This window comes from Canis lupus, chromosome 11 (assembly GCF_011100685.1).
Source record: "Canis lupus familiaris isolate Mischka breed German Shepherd chromosome 11, alternate assembly UU_Cfam_GSD_1.0, whole genome shotgun sequence".
Lineage (NCBI taxonomy): Eukaryota > Metazoa > Chordata > Mammalia > Carnivora > Canidae > Canis > Canis lupus.
The window spans coordinates 63,985,015-64,002,983 of record NC_049232.1 but is presented as its reverse complement, the minus strand read 5'-3'; the positions used below and the strand labels follow the sequence as shown (position 1 = coordinate 64,002,983).

General features: G+C 40.2%; 1 long non-coding RNA gene across 1 annotated transcript in view; it reads left to right on the top strand.

The window, feature by feature from the left end:
* The first annotated feature begins 532 nt into the window (after window positions 1-532).
* LOC119873969 overlaps window positions 533-17,969 on the top strand; it is a 45,087-nt gene continuing 27,650 nt past the window's right edge. Inside the window, exon 1 of the long non-coding RNA XR_005367120.1 lies at window positions 533-926. This is a non-coding gene — a long non-coding RNA (uncharacterized LOC119873969). The remainder of the gene's footprint in view (window positions 927-17,969) is intronic.

Here is a 17,969-nt window from a genome sequence, read left to right as displayed (position 1 = left end):
TGGAGACTGAGGGCCTCAAGAGAGGTCCCGAGGACATAATGGGACAAAGGTGGCCTCATTCCACACATCCAGTTGGAAGTAGAGGGCTAGGACTAAAATTAGATTTTCTGGACTCCTAGCCCTCGTATCTCTCCTATTTGATACTGCTGCTCTTACCAGGTGGGTGTCATGAGGAGAAATTCTAGTCCATTTATAGGACTAAACTGTGCTAATTCCATCTGGAATGGCATGCCCGATAAAAAGAAAAACAAAACAAAAGAATGTGAAATGCTTTACCTCCTGAATTTAGCCCTGTCCTGCGGTCCTCCACAGTATGCTCCACCAACTCTCGACAGACCGAGCTTAGATTCTAGACGTTGATCCCTTGCGTTAGGGTAGGATTGCCAAATTTAGCAACTAAAAATACAGAGGGCCCAGTCCAATTTGAACGTCAGATAAGCAACGAGTGATTTTTTTTTTTAGTCTAAGTATGTCCCCTGCAATCTTTCGGACATACCCATGCTAAAAAAAATCACTCGTTGTTTACCTGAAACTCAAATGGAACCAGGCATCCTGTCTTTTATCTGGCAAGATACTCTGGGGACTCTCCAGGAGAACTTGACTTTGTTGGGAGAGGAGAGCAGTTGATAAACGTTGGTTGACGATTGTGTTCAATCTCAGGGAAAGAGGAGAGAGGCTGGCTCAGAAAGACTTTCCTCTGGTCTCTCTCAAGCTTAAAGTTTTGAGGAAGAAGAGTCCAAACTCCAGAGGAGTTAAGTCTTGATCTCTCTAAAAAGAAATGCAAATTGCAACCTGAGTGAAGATAAATAGACTTGGGTGATGAGCATTTGCCCGAGTTGGGGGGAAGGAGGAAGGAGGCTGCTGGCTCTCCTTGCCCTGCTGTGATGACTGTATCCGGTGGTGCAGCTGGGGTCTACACAAGGTTGGTGAGTACACCTGCCCTCTGCACACCCGCGAGCTCACCTTGTTTTCTGAAAATCAGTAGAGGCACAAGTTATGAATTTATTTCTTTAACAGTTTTCTGATGAAGAAAATCCCTCAGAATTGGGGACTCAGGACAGAGAAGGCAAAGGGTAGGTCACAGATGTGTCATCTAAGGGATACTGACTGTGCCAGATGGCCGGGCCCGCTGCGTGGATATTAAACCTCTTCTTTCTTTCTTCCTTTACTCCTTGAGCCTCTCACCTCTCTCTCCCTCTCTCCTTCTTTCCTTCCTTCCTCCACTCTCCTTTTCCTCCCCTTCCACAAGAATCCATCCAAACATTCATTTTGTATATCCTTTTATTTGTCTGTGCTCTTGCAAAATGTTCATTGTATTTTTTTTTTTTTTTTTTTAGAGAGAGAGAGAGTGATGGGGAGGTATAGAGGGAGAGAGAGAGAGAAAGAATCTTTTTATTTTAAAGATTTATTTATTTATTTATTTATTTATTTATTTATTTATTTATTTATTTTACAGGGGGTGGAGGGGCAAAGGGAGAGGGAGAGGAAAACTCAAATGGGCTCCGTGCTGAGCACGGATCCCGGAGCCCAAAGCAGGGCTTGATCTCATATCACAACCTGAGCCAAAACCAAGAGTCAGATGCTCAACTGACTGCACCACCCAGGCGTCCCAGGATAGAGAGAATCTTAAGCAGACAGATGCTTAGCATGGAGCCCAAAACAGGTCTCCGTCTCCCAACCCTGAGATCACGACCTGAGCTGAAACCAAGAGTCAACTGCTTAACCAGCTGACCCACCCAGGTGCCCCATCATCGTACTTGTGTATAGATGCTCTTAAAATTTATATAAATACCATGGTATCATACACCACATTCTTTTTTAATTAGCTCCCTAACGTGTATTTTAAGATCCGTGTATGTTGCTGTGTCTCCATTGGTGAGGCAATCGGTTGATGTTGATGACTTCTAACTACTTGTTTTTGTTTTTTCTTTATCTATAGTTTGTTCCTTGAAGGCTAAGCCTGTCTTATTAATATTAGAATCTCCAATGCCAAGTTTACAGGCTCACACTTAAAAAGTGCTTAAGCAATTTATGTTGAGGTTTGGAAATATCTCTAAGAATTACTATTCATATTCATTCAAATTTGTTGAATTGAGAGGAATGAAATGCTAATGAAGAAAGCAGCCACTTGTTACAGATACTGAGGATTCTCTTAGGCAGAATTTCTACGTAGTCAGAATCTTTGACAATCATTAGTTAGCATTTCTAAACTTCCAGTTCATACCGATGAGCCGTAGTCATCAGTATGATTTGATTACCTTGGGACTTCTGAGTATAGTCTAAATGGTTTTAACATAATCTTTTTTTTACAAATATATTTATTTTTTATTGGTGTTCAATTTGCCAACAAATAGAATAACCCCCAGTGCTCATCCCATCAAGGGCCCCCCTCAGTGCCCATCACCCAGTCACCCCCACCCCCCTGCCCACCTCCCTTTCTACCACCCCTAGTTCGTTTCCCAGAGTTAAGAGTCTTATTAAAAGTACAGCTTTAGGAAAACAAAAGTGATACCCCCAGCATGTAAATTCCAACTTAACTTGCAACTGGGGTAGATTTAGCCTTTAATAGAAATCAGTGGATAGCATTGCCCAAGCCCTATGGGTTCTCATGAAATGCAGATCCCTGCTTTGAATCAAATGACATGGGGAAAAGTCCACCTTCATCTCCCGCAAAGAGGGTACCTGAATGTGCAAAAAAACGACAATGACCCCGGCAGTCACCACACAACAGTCAAGGACTTAATTAGTAAAAAAAAAAAAAAAAAAAAAAATTTTAAGGTGAAAAATACCAACAATATTAGTGGATCAGTATCTTGTTCCTTTGCTTTCAAATGCTGTTTTCTGGGACACCTGGGTGGCTCAGTGGTTGAGTGTCTGCTTTTGGCTCAGGTCGTGATCCCAGGGTCCTGGGATCGAGTCCTGCATCAGGCTCCTTGCAAAGAGCCTGGTTTTCCCTCTGCCTGTGTCTCTGTCTCTCTCTGTGTGTCTCTCATGAATAAATAAATAAAATCTTTAAAAAAAAAATGCTGTTTTCTGAGGGAGGTCCGACATCTATTTGGCTGGGGGGCCATGTAGAGGTATTAGCACTGCTGTGTGAGTTAGATGCTGTGGAAGGAAAGCAACCATGTGACTGAGGGGTGCTCAATGGGAGCCCTTGGAAGCAGGGCCCTGGAAGCCAGTTGCTCTCCCACTCCCACTATCCCCTGCCTGAACCTCAGGAAGAGAGGACATACTCAAAGGACCCTTAGCTTCCGTTCTGGGATTCAGAGGCTGGCTGGGGGCTGTTGAGGGGGACACGCAGGTGAGTTTGAAGGAACCCCAGGGCAACTTTACCTTTCAGTTTCTGTGCTTTCAGAAAGAAGCCATCTTACAAGAGAAGGATTATTATAAACTTCTTCTCAACTTTACAGTGTGGTGCAATCATTGAAACCATGGCCTATGGAGCCAGACCACCCTGATTTTATAGACCAAATCCACCATGTAGCAGCTAAAAGACCTGGCCAAGTGGCAGAGCCTCGGTGAATCTTCATTTTGTCATATTTTTGTCGTCCAAACAAGGCTAAGCAGCAGAACTTCTTAGGGTCTTTATTATGGTGATGCTCCCTGTGAACCTCCGGGAGATCCTGCTATGTGAGGATGTTCTAGAGACTTAATTCATGACTAAATAATAGTTGTTGATTGATAGATTGGCTGAGAAGTTCCGACAGCTCAGGCACTATTCTGAGTGTTTGGGCTGTATTATATTTGTTTTTATATATGACCTATATGGCATAAGTTCTCTTATTATCCCTGTTTTGCAAACGAGAATAGGAGGCACACAGTTACTTAACTAGCCCATAGTCGTGTAACTCCCTCAGCTATTTAATTTGTTATTCAACCTAGATCTTGAGACTTTAGTTTCAATGGCCACATTTTTCATTTCTACAAGTTCTGTTTGGTTCCTTTACAGATCCATCTGTTCCTTTTGTCAGTGTTCTGTCTTTTTATTATAATTTCTGTTCCTTTTTCAATCTCTTTATTTATTTCTTGGCTTTTTAAAAGAATTATTTATTTGAGGGGGGAGAAGGGGGGTGGGGAGAGGAGGAGAGGGAGAGAATCTCAAGCGGGCACACTCATCTGTGCATTGGGTGCACAGAACCAGGTGTGGGGCTGGATCCCAGGACCCTGAGATCGTGACCTGAGCTGAAACCAAGAGTCTGATGCTTAACCGACTGAGCCACACAGGTGCCCCAATCTCTTTAATAATTTAAGACATTTATTTTGTAGTGCCTGAGTTTATAATTTCTGGCTCTGGGAGTACAAATTATTCCATTTGCTGCATCTACTATCTATCCCAGTGGCTCATTTCCTTATATAATTTAAACAATTTTTGCCAGTGAGTTTAACTCCAGGACACATGGTCATTATGCTAATTGCTCTTGTTTATCTCTGGGGCTGCAGGGTTGCTGAATTTAGCAAATCAAAATATACCCGGTTAAATTTGAATTTCAGAAAAATAATGACTATATTTTTAGTGTAAATATGCCCCCAGATTGTACCTTGAAAATTGTTTAACTTAAATTCAACTTTAAGTGGACAAACTGTATTTTATCTGATGACTCACTCTGAAGGAGTCCCCAGTACCCTGCTTTGTGGAAGTCTGTCTACAGAGTGATTGTACAATTGAGTCCATTGAATCCACAGAAATTCCCAAGGATCAGGCCAGTTTTTGCACATGTGGCTTGGGATTCCTATAAAATATAGGTTGTATAATCTGGCTGCTGATTGGTCATACTTCCAGGTTGGCCTGGAAGGCCTCAACCAAGGGATAAGGATTGTCTGAGACACAGGATGTTCAGTGTTAAAACTAGGAAAGGATTAGCAAATGAGGATGAGTTGGTCATTCTAATGCACACCCATGTGTAGTGTGGACTGGGCATCTAGATTTCTTACAGAAACTACCCCTCATTGGGCAGCCCGGGTGGCTCAGCGGTTTAGCACTGCCTTCGGCCCAGGGTGTGATCCTGGAGATCCGGGATTGAGTCCCACGTCGGGCTCCCTGGATGGAGCCTGCTTCTCCCTCTGCCTGTGTCTCTGCCTCAATCTCTCTCTCTCTCTCTGGGTCTCTCATGAATAAATAAATAAAATCTTAAAAAAAAAAAAAAAAGAAGAAACTACCTCTCATCTGTTTTTTTCCCTTTCCTATTTCTTGGGCCAATAGTAAAGTTCTTTGATCTATCTGAGGGTTGTTGCTCAGGATTTTCTAATTCTCTTTTTATGAAAAAGACTGCCTTTCTGAGGGTCCAAAGCTAATGCTGATACCTCTTCAACTGGGCATGTCCCTTGTCCCAATACGGATGTTAAATTCCCATCTCTTGGCCCTAAGGCTGATTTTGGGGTTTAATACTCATGAGATGCCAAGGTGTTTGCTGAACTTTACCGGTCAGGCTTTGAGTTTCTCTTTTGTTTCTTGGATTTTCTTTTGGATTTTCTTTTTCTTTCTCTGAAACTTGGCTCTGTATATTTTTTTAGTTGTTATATTTAACTCAGCATGTTTATGCATTTCTAAAGAGAGACAGTAACTCATTTACTAATCACCATCTTGGCAGGGTGATAAATATCTCCATATTAATTGCATTTTGTATAACATGCATATAAATAAAGAATTAATATTGTGAAGGACGTAATGATACTGAAACTCTCATCTGCTGATGGTGGGCGTGTAAATGGGTGCAGTCTTCTGGGAAGATAACATGAGAATTACCAAGAGCCTTAAAAATGTTTTTATGCCCTGGGGTACCTGACTGGTTCAGGTGGAAGAGCATGTGACTCTTGATGTTAGGATTGTGAGTTTGAGCCCCGCATCGGGTGTAGAGATTACTTAAACAAGTAAAACTAAAAAAAAAAATAAAATTAAATAAAATTAAAAAATGGTTAAATGCCTTAACACAGGAATCAATCCAAAGGAAATAATAAAAATGCAGAAAAAGTTTCAAGCAAAAAATATATATTTTTAAAGATTTTATTTATTTATTCATGAGAGACACAGAGAAAGAGGCAGAGACATAGGCAGAGGAAGAAGCAGGCTCCTCACAAGGAGCCTGATTCAGGACTCGATCCCAGAACCCTGGGATAATGACCTGAGCCGAAGGCAGACACTCAACCACTGAGCCACCCAGATGCCCCCAAAATATATTTTTCATGTCATTTATGATAAACAGCAGTTGGAAACAACCTAAACATCCATAAATAGGAGAATGGTATATTATATAGAACTTCATATCCTGGAATTTTATATGAAATTCTGTTTACAAAAATTTGTACTGAAATGCAAAATTTCAGTGCTCCATATTTGTGTGTTGTGTTTTTTTTAGATTTCTTTTGTTTGTTTGTTTGTTTGTTTGTTTGTTTGTTTAGAGTGTGCATGAGTGGGGTGGGAAGAGGGGAGAAGCAGAAGGAGAGAAAATCAGAGAGAATCTCAAACAGACTCCCCACTGAGCATGAAGCCCGACTGGGGGGTGGCTTGATCTCATGACCCTGAGGTTATGACCTGAGATGAAACCAAGAGTCAGCCCAACTAGCTGAGCCATCCAGATGCCTCTATGTTCCATGTTTGTAGTGAGTATTCTATGTGTCACAAACTGTGCTGAATATTTTATACTAATATAATCTCCATAATTCCTGACCTAGATGTTATGATCTCCATTTTACAAATTGAGTCTCAGTTTTCTGAGATAATCTCAGGCTGCCTGACTCCAGAGCTTAATCTCAGAACCACAAAACTAGGAATAATTGTATTTAAATTTTGGAGTAAAAATCAAAAGTAAGTAAAGTAAAATATTAATCGTGGTTGACTCTGGGGGGTCAAATTGTAGAAGTTCTCTTTTCTCCTTTATCCTATTTCACAGTTTCAACATTTTCTTCATTAGCATGTTCTTCTATCAGAAAATAAGTTGTAAATTAAAAAAAATAATAAATATGTTGATTTCATTCTTTTTCTATTTTAGAGAAGTTCCAACTAATTACATTGGTTTTCCTTTTATATGTTTGGCATGAATTTAAAAACAGACGAACAATATTTAAAAAGATAAACCCGACCTAAAGAACCTTCATAACTTAAACCTTGATACATTTTTTGAAGGTAAGATTCATCTTTTGTTTTTAGGGTACAGTTCTACTAGTGCATATAGTATGTAACCACTGTGTTAATCAAAATGTGATAAGGTTTGGGGCACCTGGAGGGCTCAGTCAGTTAAGCATCTGACTCTTGGTTTTGGCTCAGGTCATGATCTCAGGGCCCTGGGATCAAGCCCTACGTTGGGCTGCCCACTCAGTGGGAAGGCTGCTTGGAGTTCTCTCTCTCTCTTTCTCTCTGCCCCTCCCCTGCTTATGGGCATTCTGTCTCTCTCTCTTTTTCTCTCTCTCTCTCAAAATAAGTGAATAAATCTTTTTAAAAAAATGTGGTAAGGCTTCATCACCATGCCTAAATTCCCTCATGTCCTTTTGTGGTCGACTCTTCCCCTGACCTCCAGCCCCTGGTTACCACTGGTCTGTTTTGTGTCCCTATAAGTTTTCCTATGTGTCATATGAATGGGATCATAGAGAATTTATTGTTTTATTTTTTAGATTGTCTTTTGAGTCTCGTTTCTTTCACTTAGAATAATGCATTCATGATTCATCCATATTGTTGCCTGTATCGGTAATTTTTTTTCTGAGAAATATTCCATTTATGGATGGGCCACAGTTTATTTATCTAGTCATTGGTTTAAGGACTCTAGGATTGTTTATGGTTTTTGAATGATTATAAATAAATCTACCATAAACAATCAGGCTCAGGTTTTTGTGTGAACATAGTTTTCATTTGTCTTGAAAAAATACCAAGGCTGGGATGACTGGATTGCACAGCAATTGTGTTTTTAACTTTGTAAGAAACTGCTAAATTGTTTTCAAAGTGACTCTTAAAAATTTGCATTCCCACCAGCAAAGCATGAGGATTCCAACCGTTTACATTTGTACCAACACTTCTAGCAGTTGGTATTGTCAGAGTGGGATTTTTATTTTTCCTTCCTCCTTCCTTCCCTTCCCCTCCCCTCCCCTCCCCTCCCCTCCCCTCCCCTCCCCTCCCCTCCCCTCCCCTCCCTTCCCTTCCCTTCCCTTCCCTTCCCTTCCCTTCCCTTCCCTTCCCTTCCCTTCCCTTCCCTTCCCTTCCCTTCCCTTCCCTTCCCTTCCTTCTTCCCCTTCTTCTCTCCTTTCTCCTCTTCCTTCTTCATTCTAATAACTGTATAATGGTTACCCCACCGTGATTTTAACTTTTTCTTGCTGACATCGAGTGTCTTTTCATATTTTTGCAATTTGTATTTCTTGTTCAACAAAGTATCTTCACATTTTTGCTTATTTTAAAAAAATTGAATGGTCTATTTGTTATTGTTAAAGTTTGAAAGTTCTTTGTATATTCTGGAAAAAAAAGCCGTGTCAGCTGTGTGTTTCACCTACATTTTATCTCAGTGCATGGTTTGTCGTCTCATTTTCCTTTAATGATGTCTTTTGAAGAATAGAAATTTTGAATTTGATGGGGTCCAATTCATTGATCTTTTTTATGGATTATGTCTTGTTAATGTATATAGGATATCTTTGCCTAACAAAAGGTCACAAAGATTCTGTCCTATGTTTTAGAATTTTTATAGTATCAGGCTTTTTTTAAAAAAAGGATTTTATGGGACACCTGAGTGGCTCAGCAGTTGAGTGCCTGCCTTTGGCTCAGGGCGTGATCCTGGACTCCCAGGTTCGAGTCCCACATTGGTCTCCTTGCAGGGAGCCTGTTTCTCCCTCTGCCTCTCTCTCTCTCTCCGTGTCTCTCGTGAATAAATAAATAAAATATTTTAAAAAAAGGATTTTATTTATTTGTTCACGAGAGACACGGAGAGAGAAACAGAGACACAGGCAGAGGGAGAAGCAGGCTCCCAGCAGGAAGCCCGCTGCAGGACTCTATCCCACGACCCCGGGATCATGCCCTGAGCCAAAGGCAGACTTTCAACCACTGAGCCACCCAGGGGCCCCATAAAATTAGGCTTTACTTTTAGTTCTATGATTCATTTTGAGTTAACTTTTGTATGTTATGCATAGTGTGTGTTCTGGTTTATGTTTTGTATATGAATGTCCATTTTTTTCTTTTTCTTTTTCTTTTTTTTTCTTTTTTTTTTTTTTTGAGAGAGAGAGCAAGGTAATGGGAGGAGAGGCAAAGGGAGAGAAAGAAGCCCAAGCAGGATCCATGCTCAGCACAGAGCCAGAAGCAGGACTCCATCTCACAACCCTGAGATTATGACCTGAGCCAAAATCAAGGGTCAGACATTTAAACTACTGAACCACCCAGGCACCCCGAATGTCCATTTTTTTCTATATTATTTATTGAAAAGGTACTTTCATGTTTGCTAAAAATCAAATGTGTGAGTCTACTTTTGGACTCTTACTTTGATCCACTGATCTCTGTTTCTATTCTTTTGCTATTTCTACACTGTCATTGTTATTATAACTTTATATGGTAAGTGTACAAATCCAGTGATGTGAGTCTCCCAACACTGTTCTTCTTTTCCACGTTGTTTTGGTTATTCCTGTTCCTTTGTTTTTCTACTGCATTGAATCTATAGATCAGTTTGAGTGGAATTGTCATCCTAACTATATAGAGTTTTCTAACACATTTCCATTTATTTAGCTTTTCTTTGATTTTTTTATCTGTGTTTTGTTTTAATATATAAATCTTACACATATTTTGTTAGATTTATTTCTAAATATTTTATGTTTTTGGGTGCTATTTTGAGTGCTATTGGTTTTTTCAATTTTTATTTATAGTTGTTCATTGCTAGCCAATAAAAATACAATTGATTTTCAATAAATTCAGCTTGCATCCTGTAATCTTACCAAACTCACTTATTAGTGCTAGTAACTTCTTAAAAGACTCCTTGGGAGTTTCTATATAGACAGTCTATGAAGAGAGACAGTTTTATTTCTTTTTCTATAATCTGTATCCTTTTATTTCTTTTTCTTTCTTTACTGAACTGGTTGGGACCTTGAATATGACACTGTATAGAAGTGGGGACAGAGAACTATAAAGCGGGTTTTATGTAGTTGCAGCAGTTTAAAGCAATCGAAATTAGGATAAAATTCGTATGTGTGTCATGTGTATATGTGTTAGGGTGACTAAATGATTTTTGTCTTTTTTCCAAGACATTCGTAGTTTTATCAATGAAAGTCTGTGTCCTGAGAATCCTGTTGGGGCCAGGCAAATGCTTAGTCATACTAGTGTGTGCTTTTGCGTGTTTGTGGCTACACACATGTGTGGGAGTGTGTGTGTGGGGCCAGTTTGAAGGTAAAGACTAGGGAATAAAATGGCTTAATTCTCTTTCTAGACCTACTTTTAAATTACACCGTGGTCACTTGTATTTATTAATAAGTTTTTATGTTTTATAAGAAGAAGAGGAAGCTGAGGACAAAAATAAGAGAAGAATTTAACTATCATCCGGGTTTTTTTTTTTTTTTTTGACCCTAAGAAGTAATTATAGTTAAACAGAAATACATTTTATCTATGAGTTTGTGTTCTAAATTGGGCACAACTTAATTGAGAGTCAGATTAGTACAGAAGATTTAGAAAAAGGAATCTGACTGCATCTTATATTTCAGAAATAAACAAGCTCTGCTTTTCTTATTAGGTTAAAATGCTTTTTTATCTGTGTTTTCTGAGCAAGTAGTCATAAGAGGAAAATCCATATAGCCATGTATGGCTCATGCCAAAAAGAAAAAAACAACTAATCCTGTAAACTTTTCCAATTTAGAATTTTGTACAAATCTGTCATATGTCCCAACGGATAAAATGCATAATTATTCACCCTAATATATACTTTAGTATCTAGTCACAAGCGAAAAAAAAAGTAGTTTTGGCATAATCTTCCATAGTAATCCTTAGGACACTCATGAAAAACATACTCAAAGTATCGTCTGAGTCATTTAGGTTTTGAATATGATTTGTAGAGTGGAATTAAAATAAATCTGAAATGAAGAAGCCTTAGTTATATTGACTACAAATATTATCATAGTAATTCATCCTTTGGGGCTTTTTTTTCGCCTTTGCATGAATCATAGGCAGCCATGCAAGCATCCAAGGAGCACAGACATAAACTCAACTGAGCAAGAGTAGTTTAATCCACCCAGTTTTTCTGAATCTAAAAAGCAGACTCACATCTATTTTCCAGTTTCCTAGAGCCTCTGTCCTCTTGTTCACACCATTTGGCCAGTTATTTTCTGTCCCTTCCTCCCTATGCCAAAGGCCCACTCGCCACCGTCAACTTTACCATGTTCTTCTGACCCTCATTTTAATCGCATGGCCATGCTAAATATGTCAGTCAAGTTGTGATTGTTATTTTTTCAAGGACACCCATACAGCTCACACGGTATCTGTAATTACGATTGGTTTGGAGAGATGGAATTGAGAGTTGTCCAGGTATTCTTGTTCTTTTGAAATATGCAACTGTATACTTTGGCTTCTGGACTATGATTCAGGAATACCTACTGTGAGCCAGAGATTGTTCTTCAAATGATGCCACCCTACTTCATAATCTTCAAAAGAACTTTCTTTTCTTCCTTCACATCCCTGTCTCATTCCCTTCCTTGACCTTGTCTGCTCTGAAGTTATCCTTCCCTCCTCGCTCCCTCCCTTCCTTCTATTTAATGTACACAGAGAAAGCCTAATAGCCTACCTCTCTGCCTACTTCTCTGCTTTTTAATGCAAAGCTTAAAGAACAATAAAGTATATTAATTTCATTTTTAAAGTATGACTTCCTCCTTCCTCATTAGCTCTTCCTCATATATTCTCAGTCTCAGTTAGTGACCCAGATAGAAACCACAATACCATCTTTGACGTTCTCATCTTATTTCCTCCTCAATCAACAAGTGATCATTTCCTGTCCATTTTCACTTCATTTCTTCAGTCTGGCCTCTCCTCTCTGTCCATGTACCTTCACTGTACCTAATTCAGGAGACATTTTCTCTCTGAGACTAGAGTAGTAACTATTTGACTAATCTCCCTATGTGTTTCTTGGGGGCACATACTGAAACCAACACAAACTTGATGGCTTAAAAACAACAGAATTTTTTAATCTCACAGGGTAGGAGCCAGAAATGTGAAATCAGGATGTCATCAGAGTTAGGTCCTTCTGGAAGCTCTGAGGGAGAATCCATGCCTTTCTCCTAGCTTTTGGCCTTGCCAGCAATTATTGGCATTGCTTGTCTTGGAGATGCATCGCTCCAGTCTCTGTCTTCATCTTCATGTCACCTTGTCCTCTCTGTCCTTTCCTGTCTCTAAAAAGGAGTTTCTCATTAGAGTTAGGGACCACCCTGATCTAATATGATCTCACTTCGTCCTGACCTTAATCACATCTGCCAAGACCTTATTTCCAAATAAGGTCACCTTCTGAAGTTGTAGGTGGATATGAATTTTTGGCAGGTACTATTCAACCTGTGTATATACCCTGATCTCATGTCTCTTCACTCCACGCTTTTTACTCCACACCACACAGGAGAATTTTTTTAAACACAGATTTTATCCTGCTGTAATCCCTGCTTGAAACTCTTCTTTAATTGCCTACAAGCCAAAGCGCAATCCTTTAACGTGGAAATCAAGGAGCTTTATGACCCAGATGCAAACTTCCTTTAAAGTTTTGTTTCTTTCTACCCCCTTCCAACTTGAAGCATCAGATGCTTTGGCCACATGGGGACACTTTCTTTATGTGCCTTGGCTCCTGGTGATCTGTCTGCTTGACTCTCTCCAGAATCCACCTTATCCTTGTGCAGAAGTACCCCAGCCATGTACCAGGCCACCTTCTGGATAAAACCCCCAAGCCTTCCTTTCTATTCCACATCCTCTCCCATCATTCTGTGCATCTCTGCTATAGTATATGTCACACTGGACATTGTAATGAGATTACTAGTTAATTATACGATGAGGTTTTAGAGGAGAAGGTTGTGTCCTTCCTTATGCTTCTCTGCAGTTCCATTGAGGAAAATCACGGTTGACATGTAGGAGTTGCTCTAGCACAGTGGTTGAGTGCTTGGGCTGGAGACTTAGTTCATCTGGGTCTGAGTTTCTGCCCCATTACTAGCTGCGTGACTTTGACAAGTTACTTATTTCAGTTTCAGTTTTCTCATCTATAAAATGGGTGGAATCGTAGTGCACACCTATGGATTGTTGTGAAGATTTAACGAGTTATTCCATCAAAAGTGTCTTGCCCCATCTCCCACATATAAATATTCAACAAATGTTATCTCATTATAAGAGTTCCTCAGTTTGTTTTCATTAAGGGAGGGTGAGATGAGTGGAGAGATGGATGGGGGACTAAATAAATGAATGAATACACACAGACTGATTTCTCCTTTTCTGGCTGTATTTCCATTACTAGTAAATAGTTCTGTTAGCTTTCTCCATTCTTGCCAGGCTTCAAATCTCAGGCATCTCCTTCCCTCGCCACTCATATTCATCTATGTATGCATGAATGCATCCAAACATGCCTTCATTTATTCATTCTACAAGTATTATTGACTGACTAAAAGTCTTTGGAAACACGTTTGCCTCTCAGTTGAAAATTAAAGGAGCAGTTTTCTTTTTTTAATAGACTTTATTTATTTATTCATGAGAGAGAGAGAGAGACAGGCAGAGGGAGAAGCAGGCTCTATGCAGGGAGCCTGACATGGGACTGGATCCTGAGTCTCCAGGATCAGGCCCTGGGCTGAAGGTGGCGCTAAACCACTGAGCCACCCGGCCTGACCCTAAAGGAGCAGTTCTTATTCAGCATTTTGGTCTGGTAGACACGTGATCCAAATAGCACGAAAAGGAGACAAGTACAAATAAAGCATGATCTGCATCTGGGGTGGAAGAGAGATGTTTTTTGTGGAACTATCTAGAAGTGGTAGTGGGAAAAGATGGCATCTGAAGCTTATTTCATCATCTCACAAAGCTTAAAATGGGTGTTCCTGGTCAGCAAGTGGCTCTGATGGCAGATCATCTGGGGTTTAGTCCCTTCCATCTCGGGACTCTACTACCTTCCTTGCATGACTCCCAAGGTTGCCATGCTTGTCTGGTTCAAGCAGGCAGAAGGGGATGTTCGTAGAGGATTGATTGCATGTGGGAGAATTTGATGACTCGTATTTGGAAATGGCACCCATCACTTCTACTTATATTGCATTGTCTCAAATGCAGCCTCATGTCCAAGTCTAACTGTAAGAAAGGCTGGGAATGGTGCTTTCACTGTGTGCCCAGAACAAAGAGGAAATGGGTAATGGTGAATAGCTAGCTGGCCTCTGTCTCACTGCATGAAGAATGTGGAATGACCTGTGTGCGCCATTCATATTCCGTGTGACAGTGTGTACGTAATAGTTTAAAATAGCCAGCCTCCTGCCAACCAGCAGCTGTGGTCATCAGGAAAATGCTGCTACAGGAGCACCCATGAGGAACAGAAAAAAATGTGGTGTACTCAGAGGCAAGCACCCATGTTAAGGGGATAATTCACTTTGTACGCTAGTTCTGGGCAAGTGTATTTTCAGAAAGAGAGTAAGAACAAGTTCCCTTTTTATTTTCGTGAGGATCTCATACAGATCTTTCTTCTGAGCAACGAAGTCATTTAACTAATGTCTATTAGATACCATTACTTTAGCATTTCAAAAACATCTCAAACTCATAATAACAAAAATTGAGCTCATTATTCTTTCCCTTTATTTTTTCTTAGACATAAAAATTCTTCATTTCCTTTTTCAAAATAAAGGTAAGAAAAAAATCCAGCTATAAAACCCAACCATAGATTTTTAAAAAACAAAACCAAAAACCAAAAACCAAAAAAAAAAAAAAAAAAAAAAAAACCACCTTTTTTTGGGATCCCTGGGTGGCTCAGTGGTTGAGCACCCTTTGGCTCAGGGTGAGATAAAGTCCCACCTTGGGCTCCCAGCAGGGATCCTGCTTCTCCCTCTGCCTACACCTCTGCCCCTTTCTCCGTGTCTCTCATGAATAAATAAATACAACCTTAAAAAACAAACAAACAGGGCAGCCCAGGGGGCTCAGCAGTTTAGCGCCGCCTTCAGCCCAGGGCGTGATCCTGGAGACCTGGGATCGAGTCCCATGTCGGGCTCCCTGCATGGAGCCTGCTTCTCCCTCTGCCTGTGTCTGCACCTCTCTCTCTCTCTCTCTCTCATGAATAAATAAATAAAATCCTAACAAAAAACAAACAAAACCTTTTTCTTGAATCTTAACATACACATGTTATCAGTGCATACAGCTCAATGATTTTTGGCAAACTAAATACACCCATGTAACTAGCACTCAGGTTAAGAAGGAAAACCTGAGAAGGCTTCTGGAAGCCACCCTGGGTCTGACTCCCAGTCTCTTTCTACCACTTCCTCCCCAGTCTCCCACTTACTATCCTTACGTTTTGCAGCTTACTTTTTTTAACTTTCAAGATGAGATTGGCTTGTTTTTATACATCAAATAAATGGAATTGTGCAGGATGGGCTCTTTTGCCTCGGATTTATTTTGTTTCACATTATGAATTTGAGATTTGTCCATATCGCTTTGGGTAACATCAGATCATCCATTTTATTTCAATGGATACTTGGATAATTTCCTGCTCTTGGCTTTACTACCAATACTGCCATGAATGCTCTAGTACACTCTAGTGCCTTTCGGTCACCACCTATGTGCTTTTCTTTTAGGGATCTCCCTAAGAATAAAATTGCTGGTCATAAAGTCTTAGATAATCTTTTTAATCTTTGGAACTAGCTTCAGATAATTTTACGTATCTAGTTTTGTTATCTGCATCACCTGACCTCCTAAAATCTAATGTTCCTGCATAGAGCAATGCTAAAGAGGATTTGCCCACCCATTGTCTTTCAGTTCTTCCATCCTGCTTATGGATAGAAGAAACTAGTTGCTTCTCGGCCTTCTTGGCTTGGGGTGATAGGCTCTGATATCTCTGGAGTATCTTCTCACTCAGTCAGGAACAAGAATTGGGAAAGAGAAGGTACTTGACTGACTGATGCTAGTGAGGCCCCAGTGAGGAATGGGATGTAATAAACTCTTTCAAAGGTTTAATAAGCCTTTCAAAAGCATCCATCCATTGGTTTCCCATTGTTGTGTTATCTACAGAAGTAAAACCCATATGCCTTTCCCTCAAATGCTGTTGGAAGGCACCGTTATGAACTGGTCAAAGAGCAAGATGGCAGGAGCCACAGCAGGACAGGGTGCCACAAAAATGAAAGTGCCACCCTCTCTACTCTATGTGCTCTCCCAGGCACCTGGTCACCCAGGCCAAGAATCTGGGAGTCCGTCTTCTCTTTGCTTTACTTTCACATCTAACTAGTCACTAAATTTCACCTCTCCTGCCACTATTGTCTCTCAGACCCATTCTTTCTCATCCCTCCTGCCATAATTCAGTACCACGTCATCTTTCTCCTTCTATCATCATTGTCTTAACTGTCCTTCTTCCTCTATTCCTCACCTCCTGTCATAAATCTTTCTTCCATCCATCACTTCTCTTCATCTGCTAGGAAGGGGTGATTCTAAAATAGAAATCTGGGGCACCTGGTGGCTCAATGGTTGAGCATCTGCCTTTGGCTTAGGGTGCAATTCCAGGGTCCTGGGATCGAATCCCCCATCAGGCTCCCTGCAGGGAGCTTGCTTCTCCCTCTGCCTGTGTCTGCCTCTCTCTCTATCTCTCATGAATAAATAAATAAAATCTTTTAAAATAAAATAAATTAAATTAAATAGAAATCCAGTTGAGACATTAGTTTGTTCCCCAATAAAAACCCTTCATCGATCCCCATGGCCTTCAGTATAAAGTACAAGTTCCTTGTTTGGACATGACTGACAAGGTAAGGACCAAGGTTGAGTACAACTGGATTTCTATTTCTTCAGCCCCATCTCTCGCCTCTTATCATTTTTCCATTGAACCCTTTGCTCCAGCTACATTAGCATCTTATAACTCTAGGGAATGTCATACTATCTCTCATTTTGCATACACTTCTCTCTCAAGCATCCTTCTGTACCCTGCTTTCCTCTGCTATCTCCTTTCTTCTTCAGGCAAAATGTAAGATATCAGGTGACTGGCAGCCATTCTCTGACTCTCTCAAAGTCAGAATGGAGTCCTTCCTCTAGGCTCTAATGGACCTTGTACTTCCTCAATAACAACGCATAACAATCATCTTTCTATATCTTTGCTAGTGATTCTCAACCTTGGTTCTACTTTGGGCTTCACCTCGTGATTATAATTTAATTAGTTAGCATAAGTACTTTTTTCAAGCCCTAGATCATCTTAATGTGCACCCAGGGTTGGGAAACACTCTCATAGACTCCAAGTTCCTCTGATCTTAGAATCCTTTTTAACTAACTGTGCCTCCTCAGGGCCTGCTCGGAGTGGGTTCTCCAGGTCCTCAAATATTTGTTGAACAAATGAGTACAGATGAAAGAGGAAGTTGTTGGGGCACATTGAGAGGTTCAAGAAGGGGACAGGTTATTCTAGTCTCTGCTCAAGACCAAGCATCTTTCCTTGAATACTCATCCCAGCAAAGCCTGGCCAAGCTAAAGATGCTGGAAAAGTGCCAATCCCCTACCGGGAAGATGTTTAATCCTAGGATGTTCCATTTCCATTTGCTACCTTTCAACCTCACCAGTCCATCAATCACAAACTTTCTATGCATGAGTGAATCTGTGGAAAGAGTGGGAGTTTCCTAGCTCTGTAGCTTATGGCGTAATACAATAATTAATAGAATAAACAGAGTTTATTTAAGTGAGAAGGCAGGAGATCGTGGCTGTTAAAATTATTTTTTATGGTTCTTCTCTAATCTTTCAGGTTGCATTTAATAGAAGACATTCTTGTTATTCAAAGAGAAGCTATTAAAGCAGCTTATATCCCCCACCTTATGTACACTACAAATAAGAAAAAAAAAAATTAAACTGGTCC